General features: G+C 44.3%; 1 protein-coding gene across 3 annotated transcripts in view; it reads left to right on the top strand.

The window, feature by feature from the left end:
- Positions 1–21598, top strand: part of FERMT2 (FERM domain containing kindlin 2) — a 98593-nt gene that overhangs the window by 19111 nt on the left and 57884 nt on the right. The window lies entirely within an intron of this gene.

A 21598-nucleotide genomic window follows, 5' to 3' on the forward strand; every position in this document is an offset into this window, starting at 1 on the left:
CCCACCCCAAAACAATCTGCTTCATACATAATGCAGGTATTAGACTAGTTCCTTGATCAAAAGGTTCTTGAACTTTTGAAGTCAAAATGTGTCTGATTTGCCTGCTGATCCTAGTGAATATCTTAAATGGCCTTAAATGTTCAAAATATTTTAGGAAAGAAGCAGTAATTTTTATCACTGCCTCTTCTAGAGCTACAAAGTAGAATTTTTATCTCTTGGAATAAACTTTCCATCTAGCAATACTGTTACTAATTACAAACCATCCTTGTTCCTTCAGCTCATGTTGGAGCTGACACTAAACTTCCCCGAGACTTCTTAGGGACCTCTTGGCAAAACCAAAGTTATAAAAAGGCACAAGCCCAGCTTAAAATTTAAAAATACAAAATGTTAAGAGATCTTTTGAAGGCATCCTACTTCAATTTAGGTATGGATAGTGACAGGAGGGAAGACAAAGTCCTTTGGAGTTGCTGCATCACTTAATTCTGCCTGAAATAATATTTAAAAAAAAAGTCTATTTAAAAAAAATGCACTCTTGCAATACATACAAAACCACCCTTGCATGTATCGTACTATAGTCTCCATCAAATATAAGGTGTAAAAGTGATTTTTTTGAAATTTAAGTGGAAATACTTAAGGCTGGGTAGCATAACTTCATATATGCCCTTAACTGCCTCTGAATACAAGCCCTGATCATGCAACTTGATACATGTTTGTGGACCTCTGTGACCTCATGGAGCCAATGGAACACCAAGGGGTGCAAAAAACTGCAGAAATGGGGTTGAATGCAGGATGCCTTGCGCCCAGTCAGAGGCACAGGTCCTCTTTGTGAGAAGCCTATGCCCCCTTCACATAGCACAAAATTTCCAGGTCCTGGAGCAACAGGACCCCCCTGCATGTTCCATATGTAGTAATAAGGAAACAAGACCAAGGAAATGGCACAAGAGGAGGCTTGTGGAGTTTCCAATCCCCCTGTGCTGGCTATGTTCATGGAGGGGATGAGCCAGGCCCATTTGCCTTGGTTACTGAATACATATATGAATATGATTACATATCTGAATTACGAATAGGAGGACTTGTGGCACCTTAGAGACTAACAAATTTATTTGAGCATAAGCTTTCGTGAGCTACAGCTCACTTCAGGCATCTGATGAAGTGAGCTGTAGCTCACAAAAGCTTGTGCTCAAATAAATTTGTTAGTCTCTAAGGTGCCACAAGTCCTCCTTTTCTTTTTGCGGATACAGACTAACATGGCTGCTACTCTGAAACTTGTCATATCTGAATTGTGGATGGGCTGCAAACTCTGTTAAATGCTAATATAAATTGACATTTCTCTGACTTCTGAGAATGAGTAGACTGAGTACAGTGATGCTTTCAAAGACTGATCATGTACATGGTGTTCAGCATTTGTGAACGTTGGAATCGGGAAACCCATAACTTTTCTAATATCAATTCTATGGACAAATAATTGGGCTAAGACTGTGGCCACTGCAGTTTTGTTTTTAGACTGGGATTTTGGGAACAGTGGCTCTTTTTACATCACTCTTCTGAGAACACAATAAAGAAATCGGCTACCCTAGATACTGACTCTCTTTTATAACAATTTAAAAATCAAATGGGAACCTTTTTTTGACTTTTGTCCTGCAGCCTTTTAAATTTTTTCGCTCAAGCTTGGAAGCTAGCAGTAAGGGTAGTGAAGGGAAAGTATTTGGGTTTTACTCTTAACATTTTTTAAAAAGTTTCTAGTAGCCATAACAGACAGACCTGCAGAGATTTTGGTACATACTTACTCAGTTATACAGAAACATAGTTCACAGTGGCACTTTGTTAAAAAATCCCATAAGTCATGTGGTGAGTTAAACTGTCTGAGGGTTCATAGTATAGCAATGGTTTCATCAGAGGCCTAGGTGTAAAATGAAACCTAGTGCTACTCTGCAGAAATGGCTTCCTGAGGTAATGTTCATGGCTATCGCAGTTTCCTTTTATCCTAATCCACATATCAATATAGTGGAGGTTAACAGTTTGTCAGACACAGCATGCACTGGGGGGGGAAATGGCACTTCCAGGCCCTGGTGATTATGATGTACTCAGCCATTTTTTCTTATCACACACAAGTATGATGTTCCCATTTTAAATATAGGATGTCCCAAAACAATGAGAAAATAGTCTGTTTAATGCAAGAGTATTGTATACACTTACTGAGAAGTCATGGATTTTCAGAGCGTCTGTCAAATAACATATAGAAGGAATAAAAATATCTCCTGTTGAACTGGAGAGGAAAAGTGTCTTTTGAGTATATACCATGGCTCTCTAAACTTCTGACAAGGGGAGCAAATTGGCTGAAGTAAATTTTGTTTTTGAATAGTTAGTCTTCCTGGACTAAATAGAAAGCTCTTTGCATATACTGATTGTAGAAGAGTGAGGCAGTGGCCTACTCAAGGGAATATGAGTAACTTAGTGTTTAGTTCTGTAACCATGCAAGCTAATGAACCAGTCAATATAACTTTCAAAACATTTCTAAATCTCTAAAGTGCCACTAGTAGAACAATAAAACTTTACTTTCATGGTAGAAATATTCCTGCTCTTTTTTCACTGCAACAATTGGAGCTGAAGAAAGCATTTAAAAAGTCATCTTAACTATGATATTTTGGTAGCTCATCCAAAAAATTAGCTTCATTTTGAAGTGCCTGCAAAATGTACCCAGTGCTTTCATGTTTCTCTTCATTTATATCTGCACTCTGAGCTTAATGTTATACATGATTTTAATTCTGGGATTGGCAGTCTAGGTTTATTTTCTGCTACATGAATTCTGGATGTGAAATAGTTCTATCTTAGATGCAGCTTCCACACTTCTCCCTTGAGAGAGAGAAGAGGCTGGGACTTGAAATGCTCAAGTTTCAGCCTACTGTGATGTCACATTCTTGCTCAAAGTCTCTAGAAGAATCATCCAATAAAATGGAGAAAGTTGAGACCTGAGATTCCTCTTGATGCAGGAAAAGAAGCTTTGGTTTTTCCCTTCCCCTCCCCCCCTCAATTTGACCCATTCTCCTCAGTAACATAGAACATAAGTGGGTCTGCAGTTTGAGCACCTTCAGTTAACAGCTCTGGGTTCTGTGTATCTCAAATCCGCCCCAGAGGCTGCGTATGAACCAGACTTTGTAGCACTCTCCCTTGAAATTACTTGGCTAGAAAACTGCAATAAAGCAGGCTTCTAGCCAATTGCCATTGAAGACAATTTCACGTTTCTCTTTGCTAGTAAGACAAACCGCATGTTCACAATCTGAGCTCACTCTAGGGATATCTTCTTCCCAAGAGGGGCATGCTGAAGGGTTATCTTTCTGTCAGAGGACATCTGTGGTAAGGCCTTGTCTATGTTACAAACTTTGGACGATGCAAGTTACTCTGGCATAAAGCCGCTGCAGTAAGAATATTGCTTGTGTGCTTCTGTACTTGGAGCTATGCATACTCATCAGGAGTCCTTGTCTGTGCAGTGTGCAACCCACCTCCTGGGAAGTTTTGGCAATGCATAGTGGGAAAGAAACAGTCACACGAGAGACTAGGAGTAAGGGGTCAACTTCCCAGTATGCAACTGTCTTCATCCCATGTCACTTATATCTCAACTTTTTCCACCACCACCCCCTTTTTTTTAAATCTCATAAACCCATGCAGCCCTCCTTGCTCTCCCCCATCTCTGACAGAAGCATGGAGCCTGTACAACTCTGCACTATTGTCATAAGTGTCAGAAGCTCAGAACACATGATCCTCCAGTATCTGCAGAGCCATAAGAAGAACTGAATTGGCAGGGAAACATGTGACGATTTCTTGGAGGACAGATTGCTGTGGGACATAGCAAGAACCAATTAAAGGTTGTTGGTGAGGTAGATGGAGTACTGCTTCTGGGCCCGAGAAACAAGCACTGACTGGTGGGATTGTATTATATTGCAGGCTTGGGGTGACCGGTAGTGGCTGCAGAACTTTTGGATGCAAAAGACCACAAATCTGGATCTGCATGCTGAGCCTGCCACAGCCTTCTAGTGCAGGGACACCAAAATGAGAGCCGCACTGACAATGGAGAAGCGAGTGGTGATCACACTGTGGATACTTGAAATGCTGGGTTGCTACTGGTCAGTGAGAAATCATTTTGGAGTGGCAAAATCCACTGTGGGGGCCATTGTAATGCAAGTGTTCAGAGGCATTAATCGTTTCCTGCTATGTAGGACTGACTCTCTGCAGTGTGCGGGACATAGTGGATGAGGAGCAATAGGTGGCAGGCAGGTCTTTCCCTGTTTTGGCACAAAACCACCTTGCCAGAGTACACCAACCGAGAGCTACTTTTCTACGGTTATGCAAGTTGATGGCTAATAGACATCAACAGTGGTTGGTCAGGGAAGGGGCATGACGCTCACATCTTTTACGAACACGGAACTGTTCAGAAAGCTGCAAGCAGGAACTTTCTTTCCCAACTGGCAGATTACCATTGGCAATGCTGAAATGCAAATAGTGATCCTGGGTGACCCAGCCTACCCCTTGATCATGAAGCTGTATACGGCCACCTCGACCACACCAAGCAAAAGGTTCAAGTACTGGCTTATAGCAGGTGCAAAATGACAGTTGAATGCCCTTTTGATTGACTGAAGGGATGCTGGCATTGTCTAATCACAAGATTCCAACTCCTTGGGGGGGGGGGGGAAATCCCAATGGTTCTAGCTCCCTGCTGTGTCCGGCATAATATCTGTGAAGCAAAGGGGGGGAAGTTGCTTCTGGGTTGCAGGATGGAGGTGGAGCAGCTGTCGGCTGAGTTTGAACAGCCAGACACACAGGCTATTAGAGCTCAATGTGGAGCTGTACAGCTCAGGGACGCTTTACTGTGGCTCACTGTTAAAGTGTTCTTTCAATATGTAGTGTGAGCTACCTGGCCCTGGTGTTTTGGGGCCTATTAGGAATTGTAGAGTGCTTGGGGTGCATCTATGAATAGAACGCTGACCACGCATCTATTGATTTTTGAGGTGCTTGCTGTACATTTAGGATTACTACACTTTGTCACTGAACCGATGAGTTCTCACTCTGTACAGTAACAAGTCAGAAGGTGCTTTCAGAACTGCTAGGCACTCGGCAGCATGTGTTGTGAACTAATAGAGTAAAATTCTGTTAATCTTTAACAAAACCAGTGCAAAGAAAAATCTTCAGTTTAAAAGCACATACATTTAAAACGTAAGTTCTGTTCACTAATTTATTATGAAGAAAGAACATTCATGTCCATCTTACCTACACACGCTCACCTGTGGGAAACCACGCTTGCTGTATATGTGAAGCTGTAGTTGTCCGTAAGGTCCCCCAGTGTGTAGGGGGTAGGGATGTGGCTGCTGATGCCCCATGGAATGTTGGGGGTGGGGCGTGGGGCGGTGATGATGTGATGGAGTTCTCCGTGGACCGCAAAGGGAAGCAAGCCTGCGATGGCTGAGCCTGAGGGAGACTGCAGCATCTGTCTTGCTACTGGGAAAGTCCCATTGTGTGCTGGTGAATCTCCCTCTGCTCTTCCTGCTGGGGTGCCTAGGTCTTCCTGCTGTCTGCTCTTCCTTCTCCAGGCTGTCTGCAGTGTGCACCTTCCAGGTCCTTTGCTCACAGCGTGGTGACCCTGACCTTGGCACTAGCACCTCCTGCATCCCACTGAATGCTGTCCCGGGGTGGGGAGAGAGCCACTGAGAGGGCAGCTCGAGCTGGGGAGCGGGCTTGGAGCCCACCTGATGGGGGGCTGTTGGAAAAAGCTGTTAGAGAAGAAGGAGGGAAGAAACAAAATCAAGATGCTGAGCTGGAGGAGGAGTTGAGGTGATTTTATTCTCCTGTTCTTTAATTTTAAAGGGCTGGGAAATGAGACCAGGGGAAAGAAGGAAAATAGGAACAGTTTAAAGTCAGGAGAAGCTGCAAAAAATAGACCTGCGTAGGTGAGCAGAGCATTAGAGAGAGAAAGTAGAAGGGGGGGGGGGGAAAACCTACAGATATCCTGAAGGGAATCCAGGAAAAATACTGAAAGGAAATTGCTCAAAAAGATGTTGGATGAAAATAGATCCTGAAAACCGTACATGAGAAACCCGCCCACAAAGGACCTAAAGCGGGCTAGACAAACTTTTTGGCCGGAGGGCCACATCAGGATTCCAAAACTGTACGGAAGGCCAGGTAGGGAAGGCTATACCTCTCCTAACCCTGTCTTCTTCCTGCCCCCTGACTGCCCCCCTCAGAACCTCCAACCCCCACTACTCCTTGTCCCCTGACAGGGCCCATGGGACCTCCCCCTCTAAAGCCCCTTTCAGAATGCGGCCCTGCAAACGTGGGCAGAGGACTCAGGAGGGGCAGGGGCGGCCAGAGAGAAGCAGCAATTTTTCCCCTTCGAAGCACCACTTCTCTCCAGCCAGCTGCGCGGCCACCTGCTGCTCCTCCTGAGTCCTCCACCCACGCTTGCTGCATTCCTGCCGCCCGCCTGCTCCCCTGAGGCTGCAGGTGAGCCCCCTTCCTGCTCTCCCCTGCCCCCGAAGTGCAGCCCCCTTCTGTGCGGGTGGCACGGCACGCTGAGGCTGCGGGGGAGGGGGCACAGCGGGGGAGGGGGTACAGCCTCCTCAGCGGGGAGCTCAAGGGCTGGGTATGATGGTCCTGCAGGCTGGATGTGGCCCCCTCGCCACAGTTTGCCCACCTCTGACCTAAGCATATGAACAGGGAGGATGAGCTGTATTCCATCGATAGATATCCAAACAGTCAGAGGTGCCTAGTGGACAAGTGAGGGCTGACTAGGTGAAGGAACCCCACTTGTGGATAAACTTGATGCAAAGAAGTACAGCCCCAGGAACACTGAGTCTGTGCAGCACTTCAGGCCAAAGAGAAGCAAAGAATAGGACATCAAGACTGAAGCTGGACTTACAGCCAAGGAGAGGGAAAGTTTTTTCTTCTCTGAAATGAAACCGCATGTTGTTGCGTAATCTTTTGTTCTTAAGAACAATGCCTTTGGCATTAACTGCACAGAATAAGGAAGAGTACCATGTACAAACTCTCTCAAAGGGTTAATGTGTTAGTAACCTGAAGCTTCTTATTGTAAGTGGTAAGTACTTGGTCATGTTCTATACCTGTGGCTCTCAACCAGAGGTTTGCGTACCCTTAGGGGCACACTGTGGTCTTCCAGGGGGTACATGAACTCCTCTAGATATTTTGCTTGCTTTTACAACAGGCTACATAAAAAGCACTAGCAAAGTCAGTATAAACTAAAACGTCATACAATGTCTTGTTTATACTGCTTTGTATCCTATACACTGAAATGGAATTGGAAATATTGTACTTACAATTTTATAATTATGGTAAAATGAGAGTATACAATTTTTCAGTAATAGTGTGCTGTAACAGTTGTCTGTCTGGCTTTTTTGTAAGTAAGCAGTTTAAATTGGTGAAATTTGGGGGTACGCAAGACAAATAGGACTCCTGAAAGGGGTACAGTAGTCTAGAAAGGTTGAGAGCCACTGTTCTATATTTATCTTCCTGGTACAGCTTTTGGGTTTTCCCCTATTAAGTTCTTAAAAACCTTTAAAATTATCTCTCGTTTTGTGGTTTGCCTCGCTCTCCTCACAGTTAGCCCAGCTTAGCCTAGCTGGATCACTGCAATGGTCTGCAGCATTGGCTTGTAAGATGTCATTGAACATGTTACCCAAAGTCCTCTTCTTTCTCCTCCTTATCTGGCCTCCAGCATTGCACGGGTGTGGAGGGGCAGCTGCTGATAAAACACACACTGTTACTGTTGTCCATATAGTTAAAATGGAAAGTGAAAGTGAAGAAGATTCAGACTACCCTTTCTTTGCTCCTGTAAACTTTTTAAACAAGTCATACCTACTGACACTTTTGTGTGCTTGTGCATGGTGCCACTCGCAGCACCAGCCCTGGTGAGGATGACCCTCCGGGGTGAGGGAAACGAGGAGGAGGGAATTGCTCAGTTGGATGAAACAGTGTATAGGGCAATAGCACTAAATGCTGGCGCCAGTTTCCACAGGTGGTGATGGCTTTAGCTGGTATATCACTCCTGAAGGTAACAAAGGCAGGGAGCACAGCTGCCGCTGGCCTCCCAAAGCTGCCTGGTCCTATATGCTGCTAGCAGTGGTGAAAGTAAGCCGGTATGGGCTGATAGAGCAAACCGGTAAGGAAGTGGCCAAAGCATTCAGTAAATGGGTAAAATAGGCTACGTTTAACTGTAATATTAATTAAAAAATCAGATTTATCACTTGAATTAAATATATTTTACGTTCTCTAGAAACAAAATGCTCCCCTTCAGTTTTTTTACTTCTCGTCAGGTGGACGACATTCATGTGATTCTGAACGTTCGCTTTTGAGTGCCTCACGGTAACTGCTTGCTTCTTATTGGTCAAGTCTTTCATTTCAGGTGTGCAATTTACAGTAGAAAGCTCCTGGTGTGACTGTCCCCTCTGTTGGAACAATGTAATTAAATGTAGTTGATTGCAGAATCACACACTGCATAATTCAGCCTTTGCTAAGAGGGAACGACTCACTGGAGCGGAGATGTTGCTGGAAGGAGCCCAGTATTGTGAAATCCATGAAGGCCGAATGGATTGCAGCAAACATCCCTCTCTGCAAGCTAACCAACCACCCCTAAGCGTAGTTGGAGAGGGAATCCTGAGTTGACCCCCAAGATTAGGGGAGCTGAAAGGCAGCAGGCAGGGAGGTCTAAGGAGCTCAATACAAACAGGACTAAGGAGTGTGATTGTGCAGAAAGCCCCTTGCTCCCCACCCAGTTAGCTCTTGGGCTAGTTCTCCTGTGGACCACCCGCTCTCCAGCATGCAGATCCACATGCGCGTGTCCTTTGGGGACAAGGCAGCCTGGGGAGAGAGTGTTGTGCGCATACTGCAGGACAGAGGGGTGGCTTTGCACTCAGTGCCCAGGGCACTGTGCTCTGCTTCCAGCCCTTGGGTTCATTCATTATTCATCCAGCTGCAGAAGGGAGAGCTCAACGGGCTGCAATCAGGGAGAACCAGAGCCAGGGACCCTCCTTCCTTCTGTATCCGGGTTCTTTGGGGGAGTCTGCAGCTGTGCCTGTTGCAGGTGGCTGTGGGGTGGCAGAGGCAGGAGCCAGCAGTGGGAGGCAAGGCATGGGGCTTGGCAGTGCGCGAGCTGGGTTCTGAAGCAGCTGGCACCCTGGGTGAAATTTCTGTCTCATGCCTCTTTCCCAGTGGAGCTGTTTGCTAGTCTGTGATACCCCCCAGGCCTCTGCCTGTCTGATACACTCACATTTAAACATGCCCGTTAAAGTGAGGAAATGGGGGGGGGGGGGGGGGAATTGAAGCGGAAAGTCCTCCACAAAAGGGTACGTCTAAAGCTTTAATGTGGCAGCACTTTAACGTGGCTGTGTAGTCACATGCTGTAATAAAACCACCTCCGTGAGGGGCTCCCAGCACTGTAGCACTGTCTACGCTGCCACTTACAGCTCTGAGAGCCGTGCTCCCAACCCTGGGAGCTATTCCCCTCACGGAGGTGGTTTTATTACAGCGCCGGGAGAGCTCTCTCCCAGCGCTGGAGCCGCGACTACACAGCCCCGTTAAAGTGCTGCTGTGGCAGCACTTTAAGATTGGCTGTGTAGACTTACCCTTAAAGTTACTACCAATGCAGTAGCTGTCTGCTCGTTTTATTCTAGAGTATCAGTCATGCAAAGGGATCTATGAAGTTAAGTGTGTGGGAGTGGAGGTGGGAAGTGGGGTTGCAATACAACCGTACCAGTAAAAAATTTGTTACTTTCACTCCGGCTGCTAGGCTGCACGCTGAAATGGTGGCTGCCGAAGTTACCCTTGACTGGTGTGGGAGAGAGTCCTACTGTGGAGAAATAGGGCTGCCATCTCTAGAAACTTTTGGGAGAGGATTGCAGAATACCTCCATGAAAGTTTCATGGAGATGTCTCAGGAGCATTCAAGGGACATCGCTTTGTATGTAAACTGCTCCACATGGATCCCTTGCCTAACTCTACAGAGAGGCATGAAAAGCTGATAGCAATGCTACATCTTTATTTACTCCTGAAGGAATTCCGTGCCAGAAAAATTCTGCTCACATTTTTTTTAAAGTTCTCCATAGTTTTGTCCAAACTAACACTATACAATCACACCAGTTTCAGTTATTTTGGTAATTTGGTAACAATACAGACACAAAAAAATTCATTCAGGAGTAGAAAGTTAAGGGAACCCCTACAACAACCCAGTTCCTGCTTCTCTGCCCCCTCCCCCCAGAGCTGAGCTTGCAGGGGCAAGACACTCATACCCATGACTGGGCTCTGGGAGGAAGGGGGTATCCCCTCCCCCACAGAGCCCAGGGATCCAGAGGAGAAATGGCCTGATGCTGGGTCCTGCGCTTGTACAGAGTTTCCTGTATGGCTCCTCCTTCCTTCAGGGTGTGTGGGGAACTGCAGCTGTCCGGAACCCTCCAGCTTCCCTCTTCTCCGTGCCCCTCTACCCCGTGTCTTCTGTTTGTGAGCTGGGCTCTGCCAGGTCCACTGCCCCCTAGTTGCAGTGAGCATCTTTTGCAGCCCATTTCTTTGCTGGGGGGGGGGAAGGAAATTCTGTGCAAAAAACATTAATTTCTGTGCAAATTCTGCACTGCGCAGTGGTGCAGAATTCTCCCACCGGTATTTGTTGCACTTCTAGTGCAAATAAATAGATAATTGTACCCTGTTAAGTTGTGGACACTGTCAGTACATCATTGTAATGGGGAATACAATTACACACTTACTGCTGTTCCTTCCCCTGCATCGGCCTCACCTGTGCTTGACTGTCGGGTGCACTGCACTGCAGTAGAGTTTCAAACAAGTCCTGGCCTGCAGCATAGGTGGATCCTCTGGTCACATGTACTCCATCCTCCTCACTGTTCATGCTAGGTATCTGCAGCTCAGGTGTGTGGGGTGGCAGGGGCGTCTCTGAAAAGTATGGCACTCTGCTGTTTGCAAAAGCAGCAGGTCTGCAGCTCGGCACCAGATTGACTGTTGGCCACCCTGGCCTTCTATTGTGCTTGATGCAGTTCTTTTGCTTTCACGCAGCACTGCTGCTTGTCTCTGTTGTACCTGTTTTCCTGCATCCCCCATGCAATCGCCTTGCACACACCCATAGGAATGTGAACATGTCTACAAAGCAACAAAAAATCCTGCAGCTGGCCTGTGCCCACTGACTTGGGCTCAGGCTGTGGGGCTGTTTCATTGCTGTGTAGACTTGTAGGCTCAGGCTGGAGGGTCCCAGGGCTTGGGCTCCAGTCCAAGCCTGGAAGTCTGAACAGCAACGGACCACTCTCGCGGCTCGAGCCCAAGTCAGCAGGCATGAGTTTTTCTTTGCTGTGTAGGCATACCCTAAGGCTGGTCCTTAGCTCTGCTTGAGCAGACTCTTCTCCCCACAGGCCCAGGGGATCTAATATTTCCTGTCTACTCCAAGCCAGGGTATGTCTCTAGCATGTAACCAGCATGGTCAGCTGGTCCATTGCACCAAATAACGGAGAGCTGCTAGGTGTGCTTGTCAAACTGCATAATCGGGAAAAGGCATTTCAAAACTTCATGGGGCTTCAAAGGCCGGGGAGGGGAGGGGAAGGGACGGGGCTTCCAGTCTCTGTGACCCCCGGAGCAGAGGAATTCACAATTGTGACCAGAGCCGTCAGTGTTGGGCAATGTGGGAGTGCTGCTGGAGAACTATTAGGGTTGACAAAAGTAATGTAGTGTCTCCACTCATGCTGCATTGACCTTTAGTACGTCAGCTGTGGCTCAGCACCACTTGGGGAGGTGATGTCATTGCATTGCTGTAGTCGGGCACTTACATCAGTGAGAGACAAATTGGAGTGTAGACCACGTGCACAACGAGGTCAACACAAGGGTGCTTAGTCGACCCAACTTTGTAGTGTAGACCAGGCCTAAGAGTTAGTGACCAGGAGAAAGAGTGTGCATGCGAACATGTGTGTGTATCCTCGCTGTATTGCACCAGTGGCTCAGCCTGGGTCAGGTCTGCTTTGTAATTGCAGACAAATGGACACAGCATGTAGTCCTGTTCTGGGGGGATCTTGCCTACTCATGACTAGCACCTCTAGGCAGGATGAATACAAACTGATTAAAAATAAAGATTGGATTTTTGAATTTAAATAAGGTTTATTATTAAAAATAAGCCTATTTTGAAATTGACAACTTATGTTAAGGCCTAAATTTATTGTAATGATTTAAAATAAATATATCCTACATATTTGCTGCCAAGTTTTTTTTTAAAAAAAGTCAGGCCACCGAATGCATGGAAGTCACTGGCCATGCATCTGGAACCAGAGTTAGAAGTGCTAAGCTGGATTTTGACCACAGTAGCATCTTCTGCGTGTGTGCAGAGAATATTTTCTTCACTTCAGTTTATGCCGCTAGTTCAGGTCAATGTTTGACTAATTCAAAGTTAAGAAACCTATTGGGAGTGAGAAAGAGGAAAGCTACAGATAATGCTTCCTTTTTGTTCAACAGATCACTTTGTTTTAAATGCAAAACATGTTTTGGTGAACTTTTTTTGTAGGTGTCCAGCACGTTTAAAGTAAAAATTAAGAATCTGAATAAATGTAAATTCAGCTATATAATTGTTTAAGTATAGCTATAGTGTGTCCTTTTTCTGGTAGAAAAAGAAGCACTAATTTAGTTGAAAAACTATTTAGGTGCAAATCAGCATGTTTTATTGGTTACCAACAAATGAGAACTAGCACTTCTGGGGAAAAAAAAATAACTAAAGTACAATACAAAACGTGATTAAAATAAATTATTATTTATTATGAAGACTTTCTACTTGTTGATTTAACTTAATTAAAATCACTTCGTAAATCAATCCATCCTCATCGTAGGGGTCTGTCCCTTTGGTGATACTTGTCCAGCTAGTCATGCCAATAAAGTCTTACTGAGTTTAAATGTTTATACAGTACTTACCTTAAAATGACACAGTTGCTGTACAATCAAGTAAATTTCATAGCTAAAAGTAGCAGCTAGTGAGCATAATTTAATAGTTAAAGCATGCTACTGCAAGTCAGGTCTTCTGGTTCTGTTCCTACCTCTGCTGTGATTCGTTGTATGACTCTGAATGCATGATCACCACTGCTTCAAGGTCCATAACTCTCTCAAATGGATATTATACATATCTGAGTCTTAGGTTTGTAGGGAGTCTTAATGCTTGTGAAAAGTAATTTTGAGATCCTTGTTGAACACTCAGATTCACTATTTGGAATAGTAGTAGGAAATGTGTTCAATAATTGCAGTGCATACAAGCAAAAACCCCTCTCCTGCTGTCACACAACTGTTACCAAGACAAATTAGTCAGTAGACAACTGAGACATTTTAATGAACATTTAGAAACCTATGATAGGACATAATTGAAACACTTTCAAGTCTCTCTCTGCAAAACTAACTTTAACAACTGGTTGCGTTTTATAACTTGGATCTCACATTTTGTTACATCAGAAACCACAAAAAATTCCTAAACCTAACATGGTCATTGAAGTCTGACCTAATGGGGCTATTGCTAAATGTAGTTTTATCCAAGCTGTATTTTTAGAAACTTGCTGTTTTTTAAATGACCACCTATAGAACTGCATTTGTAAATCTAGCAAGTTTTGTTTGAATAAAGAAACCTAACTATCTGTAAGGTAGTAACAAGAGTCTTTGCATAACTGTTTGACTTTTACCTTTCGTAATGCACAACATTTTACTGTATGCAGAGCGTTCGTCTTGCCCCAAAGACAGTGCCATGCAAATTGCTGCTTGATTTTTTTTTAAACCACAAGTCCACCCTCTGTAGCCCTGAAGTTACACAAGTTATACCATCAGAGGACCCAAACACATCAGCCACGCCATCAGAGGCTCATTCACTTGCACGTCTACTAATGTTACATATGCCATCATGTGTCAGCAATGCCCTTCTGCCATGTACATTGGCCAAACCGGACAGTCCCTATGTAAAAGAATAAATGGACACAAATCAGACATCAGGAATGGTAACATACAAAAGCCAGTGGGAGAACACTTGAGTCTTCCTGGACATTCTATAACAGATTTGAAAGAAGCTATACTTGAACAAAAAAACTTCAGAAACAGACTTCAAAGAGAAACAGCAGAACTAAAATTCATTTGCAAATTTACCACCATTAATTTGGGCTTGAATGGGGACTGGGAGTGGCTGGCTCATTACAGAAGCAGCTGTGCCTCTCCTGGAATGGACACCTTCTCATCTATTGTTGGGAGTGGACTACATCCACCCTGATCAAATTGGCCCTGTCAGCGCTGGCTCTGTACTTATGAGGTAACTCCCTTCTCTTCATGTGTCAGTATATTTATGTCTGCATCTGTAATTTTCACTCCATGCATCTGAAGAAGTGGGGTTTTTACCCACGAAAGCTTATGCTCAAATCTGTTAGTCTTTTGTTTTCGTGAATACAGACTAACACGGCTACCCTCTGATACTTGACAAGTGTTAGATTCAAATTGACTCTATTTTCAGTGCCAATTTCATAAACTTTCAGGATAGCAGAAGCTGGACTTCATGTCCAAAGTTCATTGTAATGACATATCAGATTTTCGAGAGTAGCCAAGGCCTTGTGCAAGTTTGCATGCTTTTCTATATTTGGTTTTGTTTAATTTGATTGTACAAAGCTGCTGAAAAGTTTAGCTGACATTCCCACTTTCTAGCTCCAGGATTCTACCAATAGGTTTTTTTTTTTGTTTGTTTGCATGCTTAAAGAAACTGTCCCTTTATATTCTGTGAACTTTCTTAGTGATCCTGAGATCAAGATAGAATGCAGGTATAAAGAAGGAAGATTCATTGTAATTCAGATTCTTCTTCCATCTCTCCTTGTCTGAGCATCAGTTAGCTTCAGAAGTTCAGAGATGTGCTTGCAGAAATGTTTTTTATAATAAAACTCATATTCATTATATAGCATTTGTACTGTCAGTCATCTGCCTTTTTAAGGTTGGCTATTTTAAAAATGCTTGTTTTGGTGCTTGCATGTTAGCTAGTTCTTTAAACTCCTAGATTTTAGAGGTGGAGAAGACCACTAACATCTACAGTGGAGTTGCATCTTACGCGGGGAATAGGTTCTAAAGTCCGTGCATAAGGCGAAAATCGCATATAATCAAAATTACCCTTGAAAATTTCTTAAATTGCCCATGAAGTACAATATACTGTACATGGTTTTGTGTATACAACCCTGTACAGTAATATGTATACAGTAATGTACAGTACATAATAGAGTACTTGTGCAAAATACAATTTTACAGTACTGTATTTTTAATTACAGGGGGTAATTACAGGGGGGTAATTACAGGGGGTCGTCAGAGCTTGATGCTGATCCTGGAGACAGAGGTGACGGAGAGCGAGTTGTACACTAAGTGATTGGCTCTGGTTCAGCTCAAGAAGTTGATTGCGTAGGCTCATCTGCTGCTGGTTGTTTCACCTTGAAAAACATGGTGATCGGCAACTGTCGCTGTTGTCTCTTGAGCTGCTCAAACATTTCTTGATACGGTCTCAAATCGTCCCTAATGCTACATGTGATTTTTGAGGCTTCGTTCCATAGAGGGATCATATTCAGAAATTAAATCATTCAAGTCTTTCGCCGCTTGGAACACTTCAACAAATTTATGAAGATTCCAACTTGCTGGCTCTTCTTGGTGGTCGTCGTCGTCGTCATCTTCGTTTTCTGTAGACCATTTTATCAGTTCCTCTAACTCTTTGTTAGTCAATGTTTTTTTTTCTCTATGGCTCTCAATTCTTCAATTTTTTCCTCAAGGCTGTCGACGAAGCCATCACCACTCACTTGCCTGGCCACCTGAACAATGCATTTCACTTCTTTATCAATGGTCAGGAAACCCTTAAAATCATTCACACGTTCTTTCCATAGGTTTTGCCAATATGCATTGATTGTTTCAGGCTTGATTGCATCCATTGCCTGCTTTAATATAAGCGATGCAATCGGCAGTGTTGAAGGACTTCCAGCACATTAAGATTGGGATCAGCATCCACAGTGCTACGTGTCCGTGAGAACGTAAGCCTCTTATACATGGCCTTGAAACAGCGAATCACGCCTTGGTCGAGAGGATGGAGGTGGTATTGGGGGGGGAGGGGGGGGAGAAAGACTACTTCAACGTCGTTATGCACAAACCGGAGTGCCACAGGGTGGCCAGGAGCATTGTCTATGATCAGCAACACTTTAAAGTCAAGTCCTTTCTCTTTGAGGTACCGCTTGACCTCCAGAATGAAACACTTGTGGAACCAATCCAGAAATAATGCTGCCATCACCTAAGCATTTTTCTTTGGTTGCCAGAACACAGGCAGGAGATTTTTGTTCTTGCCTTTTAGGGCACGGGGATTTGCAGCCCTGTAGAGCAAGCCCGGCTTTATTAAATGCCCAGCTGCATTGCCACAAAGCAACAGTCACACGGTCTTTAGCTGCTTTGAAGCCAGGGGCTTGTCTTTCTGATTTCGAAGTGAAAGTGCAGTTGGCATTTTTTTCCAGAAGAGCCCAGTCTCGTCAGCATTAAAAACTTGTTCCGGAAGATAGCCCTTTTCTTCTATGATTTTCTTTAATTGTTCAGGGTAGGCTTTTGCTGCCTTTTCATTGGCAGAGGCAGCTTCACCAGTGGTCTGCACATTTTTGAGGTTGAAGCGGTTCCTAAAACTGTTGTTAAGCCAACCGTGGCTGGCTTTGAATTCCTTCTCCTCAGAAGTCTGTCCCTCTTCAGCGGGAGGTTTGAACAGCATGTAGAGGCCAAGAGCCTTTTCTCGCAACATGCTGCCATCGTTAGGCACATGTTTACGGTTCATGTCTTCTAGCCATAAGTTTAATGCCTTTTCAGTCTTCAGTCTTGGAGCACTTGATGCCACAGCTTGATGAATTTTTCTCTCTAATCTTGATGGCACAGATGCTAGATTCGCTGCGGCCGTATTTACGCGCCGCGGAGACTAACATACCGTCTCTCAAAAGTCCAACACAGCCAGTTTTTTCTCCAGTGTTAGAACAGATCGCTGTTTCTTCAGTTGAGCACCAGGTGAAGTAGTTGGCTTGCATTTAGGGGCCATGTTGTACGAAAAATACGTATAGTATCTTTAAATACTAGAATCACACTCCAGTGCAGTGAGATGCTCACTATATGAGGCATGAGGGAACTGAGACTGACTGGGGGAACAGTAGATTCATGTGTCCCATCTCACGCTCACTCCGGGGCATACGCTCATTGAGTGGAATGGTGAGCGGAATCACCCGCACTATTTACAGGTACCTTATTTTTCTTTGCCAAGCGTGTATAGTTGAATTCATGTAAGTTAAATGCGGGTATGATGTGATTCGCCTATACTGTAAAAAGACTATTGGCTGTAACTCAGGTCAACTAATTCTCTGATCATAAGAGAATCTGCTTTTAATATAACACCAGAGGATTGGCAAAGCCTCTCCATCAATGGATGTACTTTGCAGCGCAGTTTTAGTAAGCTTCCTTTTCATTGTTGATAAAGTCTGAAATCCTAACAAAAGCTCAAAAGGGTTCTTCATCGCTGGAATTTTTTCAGTCAAGACTGGATGCTTTTCTAAAAGGCATCATCTAATTCACCCAGGAATTGTGGGGGTGGAGTGGAGAGTAGTTCTGATTTCCAGTGTAACATAGGACATAGATCAGTCTGGTGCCTTCTAGCCTTAGAGTCTATCAGTCTATGAAATACACAAGTGATCATAGAACATCAGGGTTGGAAGGGACCTCAGGAGGTCATCTAGTCCAACCCCCTGCTCAAAGCAGGACCAATACCTGACTAAATCATCCCAGCCAGGGCTTTGTCAAGCCTGACCTTAAAAACTTCTAAGGAAGGAGATTCCACCACCTCCCTAGGTAACGCATGCCAGTGTTTCACCACCCTCCTAGTGAAAAAGTTTTTTTCCTAATATCCAACCTAAACCTCCCCCACTGCAACCTTGAGACCATTACTCCTTGTTCTGTCATCTGCTACCACTGAGAACAGTCTAGATCCATCCTCTTTGAAACCCCCTTTCAGGTAGTTGAAAGCAGCTATCAAATCCCACCTCATTCTTCTCTTCCTCAGACTAAACAATCCGAGTTCCCTCAGCCTCTCCTCATAAGTCAAGTATTTCAGTCCCCTAATCATTTTTGTTGCCCTCCACTGGACACTTTCCAATTTTTCCACATCGTTCTTGTAGTGTGGGGCCCAAAACTGGACATAGTACTCCAGATGAGGCCTCACCAATGTCGAATAGAGGGGAACGATCATGTCCCTCGGTCTGCTGGCAATGCCCCTACTTTTACAGACCAAAATGCCATTGGCCTTCTTGGCAACAAGGGCACACTGACTCCTATCCAGCTTCTTGTCCACTGTAACCCCTAGGTCCTTTTCTGCAGAACTGCTGACTAGCCATTCGGTCCCTAGTCTGTAGCCGTGAATGGGATTCTTCTGTCCTAAGTGCAGGACTCTGCACTTGTCCTTGTTGAACCTCATCAGATTTCTTTTGGCCCAATCCTCCAATTTGTCTAGGTCCCTCTGTATCCTATCCCTACCCTCCAGCGTATCTACCTCTCCTCCCAGTTTAGTGTCATCTGCAAATTTGCTGAGAGTGCAATCCACACCATCCTCCAGATCATTTATGAAGATATTGAACAAAACCGGCCCCAGGACCGACCCTTGGGGCACTCCACTTGATACCGGCTGCCAACTAGACATGGAGCCATTGACCACTACCCGTTGAGCCCGACAATCTAGCCAACTTTCTATCCAGCTTATAGTCCATTCATCCAGCCCATACTTCTTTAACTTGCTGGCAAGAATACTGTGGGAGACGGTGTCAAAAACTTTGCTAAAGTCAAGGAACAACACGTTCACCACTGTCCCCCTCATCCACAGAGCCAGTTATCTTGTCATAGAAGGCAATTAGATTAGTCAGGCATGACTTGCCCTTGGTGAATCCATGCTGACTGTTCCTGATCACTTTCCTCTCGTCTAAGTGCTTCAGAATTGATTCCTTGAGGACCTGCTCCATGATTTTTTCCAGGGACTGAGGTGAGGCTGACCGGCCTGTCGTTCCCAGGATCCTCCTCCTTCCCTTTTTTAAAGATGGGCACTACATTAGCCTTTTTCCAGTCGTCCGGGACTTCCCCAGATAGCCATGAGTTTTCAAAGATAATGGCCAATGGCTCTGCAATCACATCCGCCAACTCCTTTAGCACTCTCGGATGCAGCGCATGCAGCCCCATGGACTTGTGCTCGTCCAGCTTTTCTAAATAGTCCCGAACCACTTCTTTCTCCACAGAGGGCTGGTCACCTCCTCCCCATGCTGTGCTGCCCAGTGCAGTAGTCTGGGAGCTGACCTTGCTCATGAAGACGGGCAAAAAAAGCATTGAGTGCATTATCTTTTTCCACATCCTCTGTCACTAGGTTGCCTCCATCATTCAGCAACGGGACCACGCTTTCCTTGACTTTCTTCTTGTTGCTAACATACCTGAAGAAACCCTTCTTTTTACTCTTAACATCTCTTGCTAGCTGTACTGTACTGTAAATATTTACTTTATGAATGAACCTCTAATTTTGGTAAACTTTTTAGGAATCTCATGCATACATGTAGATGACCTTCTGTGGAAAGATTTGTTTTTTATTTGCAATAAAAATATGTATAGCGGACTTTCATTTTTGATTAAACTTTCTTTATGCCGACACATAGCCCACTATCTTCAAAAAATGAATCCCCAAGTGCAGTGGAGCAGCTTTCAACACACCAGTTGAGGGTATGGGGAGTATTTTTGTCACTAGTTTTGGCAGCTGACCTGACCCACAGCATAATTTTAGAATAACCTCAAATCTTGTACATGCTGTTTTTCTCCAGTGATCCTTGCTGGCAGAGCACACTGTGGCTCGACTCTGTATGTTGTTGTGAGAGGGGAGGGGTTAGAAGTGTGTAACCAGTTCTAAACCAGCCAGGGATTCCCCCCACACTTGGGAAGATCCTCTTTTGCCCACTTAAGGCAACTTTAAGTCCCCTTTGAACCATTTAACCAGTGCAAATGAGATTTTGGCAACACTAAGGATCTGCCTTACCACACCGGGTCTAATGTATTAAGACGTCAAGAGAGACAAGGTGATAATAAGAGGACTGAAGAAGGAGAGAACAGTGTAAGCAATAAATCCTAACATTGTTCATGAATTGCGCTCTCCCTTGCCTCATGTCAAGTAAATCTAACTAGCTTGTTGGATTCTGAGGAAGGAGCTGTGTCATAATTCTCTATGTATATTCTCCCCCTATGGAATTGTAGACAAATGTCAAAGAAGTTCACTGTAGCACTTGGATTGTTGTTGATATACTTATCTTAAAAGTGTAATGGGGAAACCGCATTTGTCATGTCTGAAGTACAAAAGACTCAAAGGCAGTGTCATACAGCATGCGGGAGTGTGGACTTCCATTCTGCGTTTTGCAACACACAGTATGTGCTGCAGGGGTGTGTGTGTGTGTGGGTTATCTATCTGAGATGCCTTTGGTTTGGTGGAGGGGGGGGGTCCCAATTTGAGTTCTTTTATAAAGAGGCCTGATTTTCAAAAAGTCTGTGATATCTTAATGTTAGTACAAGCTATTTGTGATGGGGTAGAGTATGGGGTTAAATCCCATTTTTTCACTAGATTACTCTGAAAGGAAGGTTTAAAAAAATCATGCTTCTGTTTGAAAACCTCATACCCTATTGTTTATAGGTAACAAGTGAGGAAATATCGTTCTCGTTTTATTCATTTAAGGGCACTTTGTGTAAAATTAGTTACACTTCTGTCCCTGTGTAGGTGACCTGTTTCATCTTTTGGTTGTGTGGATCTCTTGTATTGCAACATGGGAGATAAACCTAGGCAATGACTGTAAAACCTCAAAAATTGACAAAAGAAATGAGCAGCAGATGCCTTCAGTATGAGATCTTGGACAGGGACTTAGAAACGACCCAGGTCTCTCTACCCTGCTACTGTCTGGCTGTGAGATCCTTAGTAAGTCACTTGAACTTTTTGTTCCTCTGTTTTTCCCCCTAGCCTTTGTCTTGTCACTAATAATTAATATTGCGCTGGTGCCAAGAAGCCCACTGTACTAGGTGCTGTACAGATACTTAAGAGACAGTCCCTGCCTCAAGGAATGTCTTCCAATCTAAGTAGAAGAGAATAAACAACAGATGCATGTAACAGACAAGGGAAGCGCAAAGAAACAAGGAGACAAAACTGCTTGCTCAAAAAGCAAGTGGTTACAACATACTGATTTGCTAACTGCTTAGGTGCTGCCAGAAAAACTGTATAACTGCTCACTGTATTTCTACAACCTCAAAAAAACAACGGGACAGTGATTTCAGTTGTGGCCACTAGGTGCTATTGGAATACAAATAAGGTATCTTAAAATACTTATTTGAAACTGACTAGATTTCATGTTTGAAAGAGGTGAGTGAGACCATATCGATTGTTGGACCAACTTCTGTTGGTGAAAGACCAGCTTTTGAGCCACACAGAGCTGTTCGGGTCTGGGAAAGGTACTTACACTGCATTTAACAACAGATTTCATGTTGACTGCCACTATTTT

The sequence above is a fragment of the Eretmochelys imbricata genome, chromosome 6 (assembly GCF_965152235.1).
Source record: "Eretmochelys imbricata isolate rEreImb1 chromosome 6, rEreImb1.hap1, whole genome shotgun sequence".
Classification (NCBI taxonomy): domain Eukaryota; kingdom Metazoa; phylum Chordata; order Testudines; family Cheloniidae; genus Eretmochelys; species Eretmochelys imbricata.